Source organism: Berghia stephanieae, chromosome 8, assembly GCF_034508935.2.
Source record: "Berghia stephanieae isolate SIO BIC M18660-M18661 chromosome 8, UCSD_Bste_1.3, whole genome shotgun sequence".
NCBI classification, from domain to species: Eukaryota; Metazoa; Mollusca; class Gastropoda; order Nudibranchia; family Aeolidiidae; genus Berghia; species Berghia stephanieae.
The window spans coordinates 37,540,135-37,550,134 of NC_088367.1; the positions used below are offsets into that span (position 1 = coordinate 37,540,135).

Genomic DNA, 10,000 nt, shown 5'->3' on the forward strand with positions numbered 1-10,000 from the left:
GTACAGTGTGTATATTAGGGGCGAGGGTGTGATTGGATGCATATGAGCTTGTGCTCATGAGTCCGAATCTGCAGTATGTAATGTATTTTACTGATGGTCAATGTCAAGCGTTTCTTAGCTTCGGCATAAGCGCTATAGAGCAGTAAAGTTAGGTGCCCCAAACGTAAACAAAGGTCGAGAAGCACGTGGCAAACCACATGTTCCTGTCTTGACAGCTCACGTTCCAATGTAAATAATAGAAAAAAATAACCTTTAAAATTTGGCTGTTAGGTGGCAAAAGAAACACATATTCATAAATACTCGATCATGCATCAAATAATGTCTAGATATGGATATTTTATGGAACAAAAGGTAAAATTTTCTAAAATTTATCAAAAGTTACAGTCTATCTATTTTTAGAACAGAGCAAATTACTGCGCTGGTGTGAACAAAACGAGAATTATTCGGAGCCTGATTTTCATAATAATTTAGCCTTATATTATTATTTCTGCAACTGTTAGATTTTATGTAAACATATTTTCAATACTGAAAGTGTATTGCCTACAACTCAAACTACAAAATTGGGAGACCTATATTGTGCGTAAATTATTCCGGTCCCTAACGGAAATCACTAGCAACTTGTTATTGTTTACGTTTGGGGCATCAACTTTACTGTTCTATATAAATGGGCATTTATTATTATTATTATTATTATTATTATTATTATTATTATTATTATTATTATTATTATTATTATTATTATTATTATTATTATTATTATTATTATTATTATTATTATTATTATTATTGTTATTATATTATTATTATTATTATTATTATTATTATTATTATTATTATTATTATTATTATTATTATTATTATTATTATTATTATTATTATTATTATTATTATAAATAAATTGTAATATCGCCCAACAGGCGTTGTGTCTCGTTCGATCTACACGTTACATGTTGCTATTGGTCAGGAACCATTCGTAAAGCGCGTTGAGCACGGTTGGTGGACATTGCGCTACGTAACAGCACGATTTGAAGTTGAGTTTAAGCGAAAAAATAAAAAGAGTTTGCATTTTTGAAAAAGAAAATTAAACCCGTTAACTGTTGTACTTTGGAAAAACTCGTGTTTAAAAATTTGGCCAGAAAACGTGTCCTTCAAATATAGATCAATTTAAATGACCTCTAAACCCTGGAATTCCTTGATCGAAGACCTCGCGATGTCTCAAGTTTGAGAGTTTTCGCCAAGATGTGCGTCCTTTAAATCAATTTATAGTTGAAGGACGAGTTTTCTGGCCAAAAGTTTAAAAATGCGAGTTTTTCGGCAGTTAGCCGGTTGTTCATTGACGGATTTTGTCTTTATTCAAAATATATAGATTAAGATTAAAATTCAGTTTTACGCACCAGGTTGACCCCAATATGGGACGATTGGTTATTCACTATTCACTATTCTTGATATTCTATCTACAACCTACAGATCCAAATGATACTGTGATGGGAATATTGGTTAAAAATTATACAAATCTTCTGTCACGTGATGTTTTTGTACTAGGCTTAACTCCGATATTCTCCGATTGAATATCTCCGATTTTATTGAACTCACAAGTATTCGGGACAGCGTGGCTCAACGCTACGGTCTTTGCTTCGTACCCGTAAGGTACCGAGTTCGATCACCCGCCGCTGCGTTGTGTGGCCTTGAGCAAGTCACCTCACCTAGCTGAATATGTGGCGCTGCACTGCGACTGACGCCTGGGTTCCAGTCTTCCCTTGGACCACGGAGACAAATTTCCCCTATGGGTTGAATAAAGGGAATTTTACTTTTATTTATTTATATTAGTTATTAACTATTCATCAAAATATGCGTACACCGAGTTTTGTTTAGCTTCTATTTCTAGATTTTAATTTATCTTATTTGAAAGAACCCCCTACTCCAACATGTCTGTCGAAGAAATCATACACAAAAATGAAGCAATCAACACTGTGCCGTGAATGAGATCCTCCCTGCAAAGAGAGATGTACACCCGTAAACATTCATTATCGGCTGAAACGTGTTTATTGTGCGTTGGTATTAAAACAGTTCAAAATTTGGTTAAGTTCTTTACAGACACTGATGCTGTCTCCACCAACATTAATGAGTAGGCTCGCAGTGCCCGTCCACAAAGCGTATCAACCGCAGCAAATCAACAACAAGAAATTACGAACTTACTCGAGTTAATCGCTGGGTAAAATAATCCGACACTCCACAAAGGCTAGGAACTTCATGGGGAAGAGATGGATATATCGTTCGAGATATCCTGGTTTACATAAATGTATGTGCCCGTTGGATACCGATAATGCTCATAGAAACGCATGATCACACTGAAAGAGGAAGTTTTCTTGACGTCGTAGAAGGGGGAGTCCCTTACAATTCTGATTGAGCTCCAAGTGACTTTTTCCTTTAAGAACAAACAGATTACCTCAAGCAGGCAAATTCTGGCAGAGATGAAGAAGTGCAGGCAGAGGTGACTCGATGGTGTCGAAGTTCGCTGCGTTAATTCCTCTTCGACGCGATCCAATAACTGGTATATCGTTTGCGGCTCTGTGTGGATGGGAACGGCGACTTTGCAGAAATTTGAAATGATAAACGGAAAGGAAATAAACTAAACTTTGTTTTGATACCTTTGTCAATTTTGTATCTATTATAGTTTGTTTTTAATTACAAGAGCCGCGTCCAGACTTTTCAGAGTACACATGTATTGGGATGAAAATAGATCGTTCAACATAGACGTCTAGGTGAATCTTGAAAATACGCACACGTATACAAGCCTGTTTATTCATTATTCTTACGGTTTTATGTGGGGGCCTTTTTGTTCAAAATTTTACTTATCTTCTGTTACGTAATGTATAGGATCTTTGAACACAGCGGAAACCCTGAAAATACTCATAGGATACGTGTACACATATATTTACTCATTAATCTTCAGGTTCTATCTACAACCTACAAATCCAGTCATGAAGTATTCCATCATTCTTGGAGCCATTCTGATGACAGCATTAGTCACAATGATCAATGGTAAGGGAATTTATATGTGATAACGTGGTCAGTCCTGCATTGCTGTTGTTGTTACTTTTTCTTTTCTTTTCGTTCACCTCTACTCTTACCCCTGATACTTTATATATATATATATATATATATATATATATATATATATATATATATATATATATATATATATATATATATTGACAAATTGAATAAATAAACGCCTGACAAAAGATCCAAGGTGAAAATACTAAATGAACGTGATGCTAGACTGACTAGCTTAACATTAAAACCGCAAAGTAATAGCCTGTTTGCTTCAGTCAAGCAATAATGTGTGATGTCGGTGCTAAAAATATATATATATGAGTAAAAAGAATGATCAAAGTCCCTTTCGGACATGGAACTCGATATAAAACCTGCCCTACTCTGGTAAAAACGGGTTTTTAAACATTTTGACCAGAAAACTCGTCCTTCAAATATCAATCGATTAAAATGACATCAATTTCATCTTGTCAAAAAATTCTATAAATTTTGTTTTTGACAAGACAAGAGTATTTTAATCGATTGATATTCGAGTTTTCTGGCCAAAAGTTTAAATACATGTTATTTTTTAAAGAGTACGACAGTAAGGTGGCAGGGTTTTCTATTCAAATTTTCAAAAGCACAAATAAACCAATCTACAACTTTCAACTCTTAAGTAATGAAAGGGCTGGTAGTTACCTTCCAAACTTGTAGAATTTAGAGGTCAAGGAATTGTTCCGACGTGTACATTCTTGCAGGTCTGACATCCGAACGCAATAATTATGAGCCTAGTTTAACATTGTTGTAATAGAAATTATGTTGTGTCATTTTTTTAGATTTCCATTACAACAATGAGTTCATAATACATTGGGTTATCAGATCTGCAAATAAGTGCACGTCGACTAGACTAGTTCCCAAGTTTAAAAAAAGAGCTTCATAATCACATCATTTAAAAAATAATTTATTTATCTTTTCATTCCACAGCTGGTTGTGTCATTGAAGGTGTCAATTATGAAGTAAGTATATCATAGCATTTTCTATTCATGTCCCTTTCTCTTCCTCATCTTCTTCGACTTCTTTTTCCTCCTCTTCCTCATCCTGCTCCTCATATCCCCCTCCTCATCATCCTCCTTCTCCTTCCTCCTCCCTCCCCTCCACTTCCTCTGCTCCTCATCATCTCCTCCTCCCCTCCATCTCACCTCCCTCCTCCTCCTCCTCCTCCTCCTCCTCCTCATCCATATTACTTGCCCATCCTTTTTTTCGTCAAATAAACAGACTGACTTGTTCAAACAGAGTATATATATAGCATTTCAGACAAAATCTGATGAAAAGTGATCACATCAAAACTAAGAACTGAGTCCATGAAAACAGTGCAATATTGTTGATATGCGATGAAGCGCTTACAACTGACAGAAGCAGACTTGACAGCTTTCACTAATACAAGTTGTGATACTACTTTTACAGTCCTTCCCCACGTGATTGCAGTTGGTCGTGGTAAGGCAACATGCTAACAAGTGTTGCCGGCCAAAACAATTGTAACCAACATACAAATCATGGTTAGCATTTATTATAATCCATTAAAGAGAAGTTAGTGAGAACCAATCACCAATCTGGCGGTCGAAAAAAAAAAAAAACGACCCCCCCCCAAAAAAAAAAAAAACAACAAACAAACAAACAAACAAACAAACAAACAAACAAAGAGATGTGTAAGGTAACTTCATTCATTCTATAATTTCAGGTGGGAGACACAAGGCTCGGGCCGAGCTGTCATACTTTGGAAACGTGCCTAGACGATGGAACATTCAGTTTAGTAGATCACAGATGTCAAGATCCCGATATCTGTATGCTCATTGACCGTGGAAAACGCGAGTGTGTGTACCACTCTACTGTAAGTTTTTTTTCTTTAAATTGTAACTTTGACAATCTTATAAATCGACTGACTGACTCAGTCTTAAATGTTGTCTATTGCCTCAAAGCGGGATATTTCTGGGTAATCCTGATGCTAAAAATAGATTTTATAGTTTAAACGAGCAGAAATTTGACATTTTGATTTTGTCACATTCATTGAAAAGTTTGACCATTCTCCTTAATGAGGCATATGAACTTTAACCCAAATCCCATTGCTTGGATTTGAAGCTCTGTTTTTAGCATCCATGTTAGGGGCAATGTGGTCTGGTGGTACGACACTCGATTTCGGACCAGAAGGGCTTGGGTTCGAGTCCAGCTCTGAGCTGCGCATAGATGAGTCCTCGGAAAAAGCGCTCTACTCACATTCTCTCACCGTACTCAGGGGCAAAATTAGTAACTGGCCGTTAATTTCGTTGTCTCTGTCGGAAAAAATGTAAAATCGCGAAACAAGTGTCATGTCACGTCCTACATGTTAAGTGTTGGCTATTGGCTTGGGACCCATTGTAAAGCGCTTTGAACACGTTTAGTGAATATTGCACTATATAAAAGCTCGCATTTTCTTAAACCACGGAGGATCACAAGTGATCATTATTGTATGTCCAAGTTATTCACTCCCGTCAAAAAGAGTGCCATGACTATCAACCATATTATTTTAATGTAGCCAATCACAAAAAATCCAGAGAGATTCTTTATCATATCTGTACCTAATTATTTTCAAGTCTGATACCTCAAATGGTTACGGTCTCATTGATGTTGTTTTGGAATTATTCTCAAACCACCGCAAAAATAGCCTACGCGTTATTGATCAAAGAGTAAAACAAACCCATGGATTACCAAACCTGCAATTAAGTGCTCGTCCAGATATCAATATTTGTAATGTTGGATATTTAAAAAAGATCAAAAACCAAACTTCATTAAATGTGTGAAATCAGGCTTAACCGAGTTGCTCAAATTTGCAGGTCTGATAACCGGACGCAATACGCTTCAACAGTCGTAACGTCACTTCCCTCGTAATGACGCATGGTAACTTAGTAACTGGCTCTAAACTATCGGAACAATGGTGAAATATTTCTCCGACGAGCATAAAAGCCATTCCAGAGGAAAAAAACATTATAAATCTGATTTGACTTTTATACATTCTGATCACAAGGCATATGAAAATATCTAGCCAGCATGAAGAATAAAAAGTACAGATTTTCTTTGTTGAGAACCACGATGGCCGCCGTTGCTGGGCGACATCAGACTATTAAATCCAATTATGGACCCGTTTTAACATTGTTGGAATGGACAATATGTTTCGTTGGTTTACGAGTATTTCCATTACAACAATGAGCCCATAGCATTTTAGGGTTATCAGACCTGCATATAAGTGCACATCGAGCTTGGCAGATTTATGTTTGATATCTAATGGTAATTCATTCATAGCAGGACGGATATCCAGAAACTATGCGAATTGACGAATCATTAAAACTGAGCGTGTAAACGAAGAATTTAACTGATGTCTGACTGAAAACTGTCAGACAATCAGTTAAATTCTACTTTTACACACTCAGAGTTTATAATTTGTTGTCACTTCACCTACAGTTTCTGGATAACCGACCAGTTGTGAATGAATTAAAAGGGCTATAATAGTATGCAGTGAGTGCATGGATTGATCCCCCTCTCACTCACTCAGTCCCATGACCAGTTCATTGCCGTGGGGGGGGGGGGGGTCATGCAGGATATAGAATTCACAAACTCACACCATTCATCACGGTATTTCTGGCCTTTTCAAGAATACTACTAAGGGGCCAGGCCTGTCCACTTTTTAATGTTGTCCTGCCACAGTTTCTTCTGACTCCATCTTCTTCTCAGTCTTGCACAGGTTATCATGGTGGACAGTTCAGTGTTTCCTAACCACGACAGTTTCATTCTTTTCACTATTGACAACAGTGGGTTTTGTCCTCCTACCCGATCCCTTACCTAATTTTATTTGTCCTGTACTCCAAACATGAAACTCTCGGAATTTTTCTGTAACTCTTATTTTCAAAAGCACAGATTCGTTTTTCTAGATCAGCAGTTAGAGTCCATGTTTCATAGCTGTATGTAGAGCATGATGAAAAGTACCAATGATCTGTATAAGTATAGGTTGATTGATGACTGCCTTGATTATTCTTCATAATATGTTATTTTCAAAGCAAGGCATTTAGAGGATTTCGTTATATGACAATCTAGTAACCCGAAAGCTTTGCTGACCAACAATGTATTAATTATGTAAACTCACTCATTTGGTCTGCTGCTGACGGAAGAATGCCAATCTAATGAATGATGCTGGTAATAATAAAAATTGTGTGTAATGTGTTCAGCGCTTGAAGGCTGCTTTTCACAGAGCTCTTGAAATTATTGCATTTTACGGCTGTTTTAAGTGTTATTTCTATATAGGACGAATTTTATTTCATATTTAGAGGATTTCTTATGACTTCGTGCTGCTTTTGACGAAATTTCGTGAATTTTAAACAATTAATTTAGCAATATTTTAAAGTTTTGTAAATTTTTGCAAGAATTTTATCATCTATTTAGACCATTTTTGTTTACGTTTTACTATTTTCAGAAGAAAAAAACAACAGTAATCTTATTACAATGGTCGACGTTGAACATTGAAAATGACAACACCTAATTATTGTTATAACTATTCACCCCAACACCTACGTACAATACGACACACAATTAAAAATACACCGAATTTAGAAATAGTGAACATTTTGAGATCTTTTGAATTATTCAAGGCATACAGACGCAGTTCGAAAGTAACATCGGGACCCCCCAAGGAGATAGTCTGAGCCCGATTCTGTTCACAATATACTTAGAACACTCTCTGAAAGAAGTTCGAAAAGTCATTCCAAAACCAACGACTCATATTGAGAATGCAATCCCAAGAGAAATCGCCTATGCAGATGATGTAGATTTTATTGGATCAACACCAGCAAATATAGACATCATACAAAATACCCTCATGAAATATAACCTCCAAGTCAATGCCAATAAAACCGAATTTACAACAATATCGAGGAACAAAGAGGAATGGAAAAGAACAAAGAAAGTCGGCTCACTAATTGGAGACACCGAGGATGTACAAAGAAGAAAACAGCTATCAAACGCCGCACTCAGTAAACTCACCAATGTATGGATTAGAGGTGACAAAATAAAGAGAAAAACCAAACTGAAACTGTACCGTGCTCTTGTAAAACCGGTACTTCTGTATAACTGCGGCACTTGGGCGTTGACAAAATCCGAAGAAGAACATCTGGATGCCTTCCATCGCCCACAGCTAAGAAGGGTACTGGACATCAAATACCCAAAAAAGATTTTAAATGAATCACTCGATAAGATCACAAAAGAAAGACCAATCTCCCTTGACATTTTACAACAACGATGGCAACTTTTCGGTCACATACTACGCAGGGACAAAACATACCAGCTAACCAAGCCATGTCGGGATATTTCCAAAAACACGGGAACCTTCTCAGAGGAAGACCGATCACAACACTCCCTGTGATCCTAAACAAAAACCTCACAACACTTGGACAAAGCATTAGTCTCATAACGGCAGGGGACCTTGAAAATCTGAGAACCCTAGCAGAGGACCGGCAATATTGGAGACACCTCACACAGGAAATACTGGAAACAGCCAAGGCGACCCAATCTTTCGGTCGAGACGCGAAAGGCATCTAAGTCAAGTAAGTCAAGTCATACAGAAAAATTACAAATAGAGGAAATAAAGGTGGAAGGAAACAAAAACAAAAATCAGGAGAAGCCAAAGAAAAAATCAAAAACAACTCAGTCAAATTAAAATGCAATAATTTAAATTCTACTAATAACAATGACGGAAGGCAATGGAAAACAGCCGTCACTAACACACTTTCCAGGACATCAGCTGTCCCGAACACGTTGAACGTTTCAAACTGGTGTGAAATGAAACAATCACATTGGCCACGTGGAATATACGTACATTAAAGAAATTGAAGATAAGAAAGGCGTCGTCGTTGGAGGGCAGAATATGAATAGCATAAGATACGCAGACGATGGTACTCTGATGGCCTACTCTCCAGAACCCGTGCAGAAAATTTTAGAGATAGTGGTGTGCAAAAGTGAAGAGATGGGCCTGGAACTAAATATTAAGAAAACCGAATGCACGGTGGTATCAAAGAATGACAACAACGCGACCTTCCACTTGTCAAGCAAAGGAGAGACCATCACATGAGTAAAGAAATTTAAATATTTAGGCACTATCATCACCCATGACGCATGTGACATAGAGGATATAAAATAAAGAATAGCAATAGCAAAAAAACGTGTTCCATAAAATGCGACCAGTTGTGTCAAACAACAGCCTAAACTTGAATACCAGAATGAAAGTAGTAGAAACATATGTTATAAGTACCCTTTTATACGGTTGTGAAACATGGACGCTTGACAAAGAATGTACGAGGAGGTTAGAGGCATTGGAGATGTGGGTGTATAGAAGAATGTTGAGGGTATCATGGACAGACAGGTGTATGAACGAAGAAGTGTTGAAGAAGGTGAGAAAGGGAAGAATACTGATCGATAACATCAGAAAGAGGCAGTTACGCTTACTGGGACATGTGAGGAGAAGAGACAAATTAGAAAAGTTGGTAACATCTGGGATGATCGAAGGAAAGAGAGCTAGGGGAAGACAAAGAATGACTTATCTAAATAACCTAAGAATGGCCAAATGTCACTTAAAAAGCAACACAGATTTCATGCGCACCGCAGAGGATCGCGATTCGTGGAGACAGCTGACCGGCAACGTACTCAAGAGCACAAGCCACGATGGATGAATAATAATAATAATAATAATATAATAATAATAATAATAATAATAATAATATTAATAATAATAATAATAATAATAATAATAATAATAATAATAATAAATAATAATAATAATAATAATAATAATAATAATAATAATAGTAATAATAATAATAATAATAATAATAATAATAATAATAATAATAATGATAATAATAATAATAATAAAAAATAATAATAATACTGC

At 36.4% G+C, this 10,000-nt stretch overlaps 1 long non-coding RNA gene across 1 annotated transcript in view; it reads left to right on the forward strand.

Moving 5' to 3' along the window:
- LOC144978606 (uncharacterized) overlaps positions 1 to 10,000 on the forward strand; it is an 11,886-nt gene that overhangs the window by 1,197 nt on the left and 689 nt on the right. Inside the window, exons 2-4 of the long non-coding RNA XR_013646552.1 lie at positions 2,954 to 3,042; positions 4,018 to 4,049; positions 4,772 to 4,921. This is a non-coding gene — a long non-coding RNA (uncharacterized LOC144978606). The remainder of the gene's footprint in view (positions 1 to 2,953; positions 3,043 to 4,017; positions 4,050 to 4,771; positions 4,922 to 10,000) is intronic.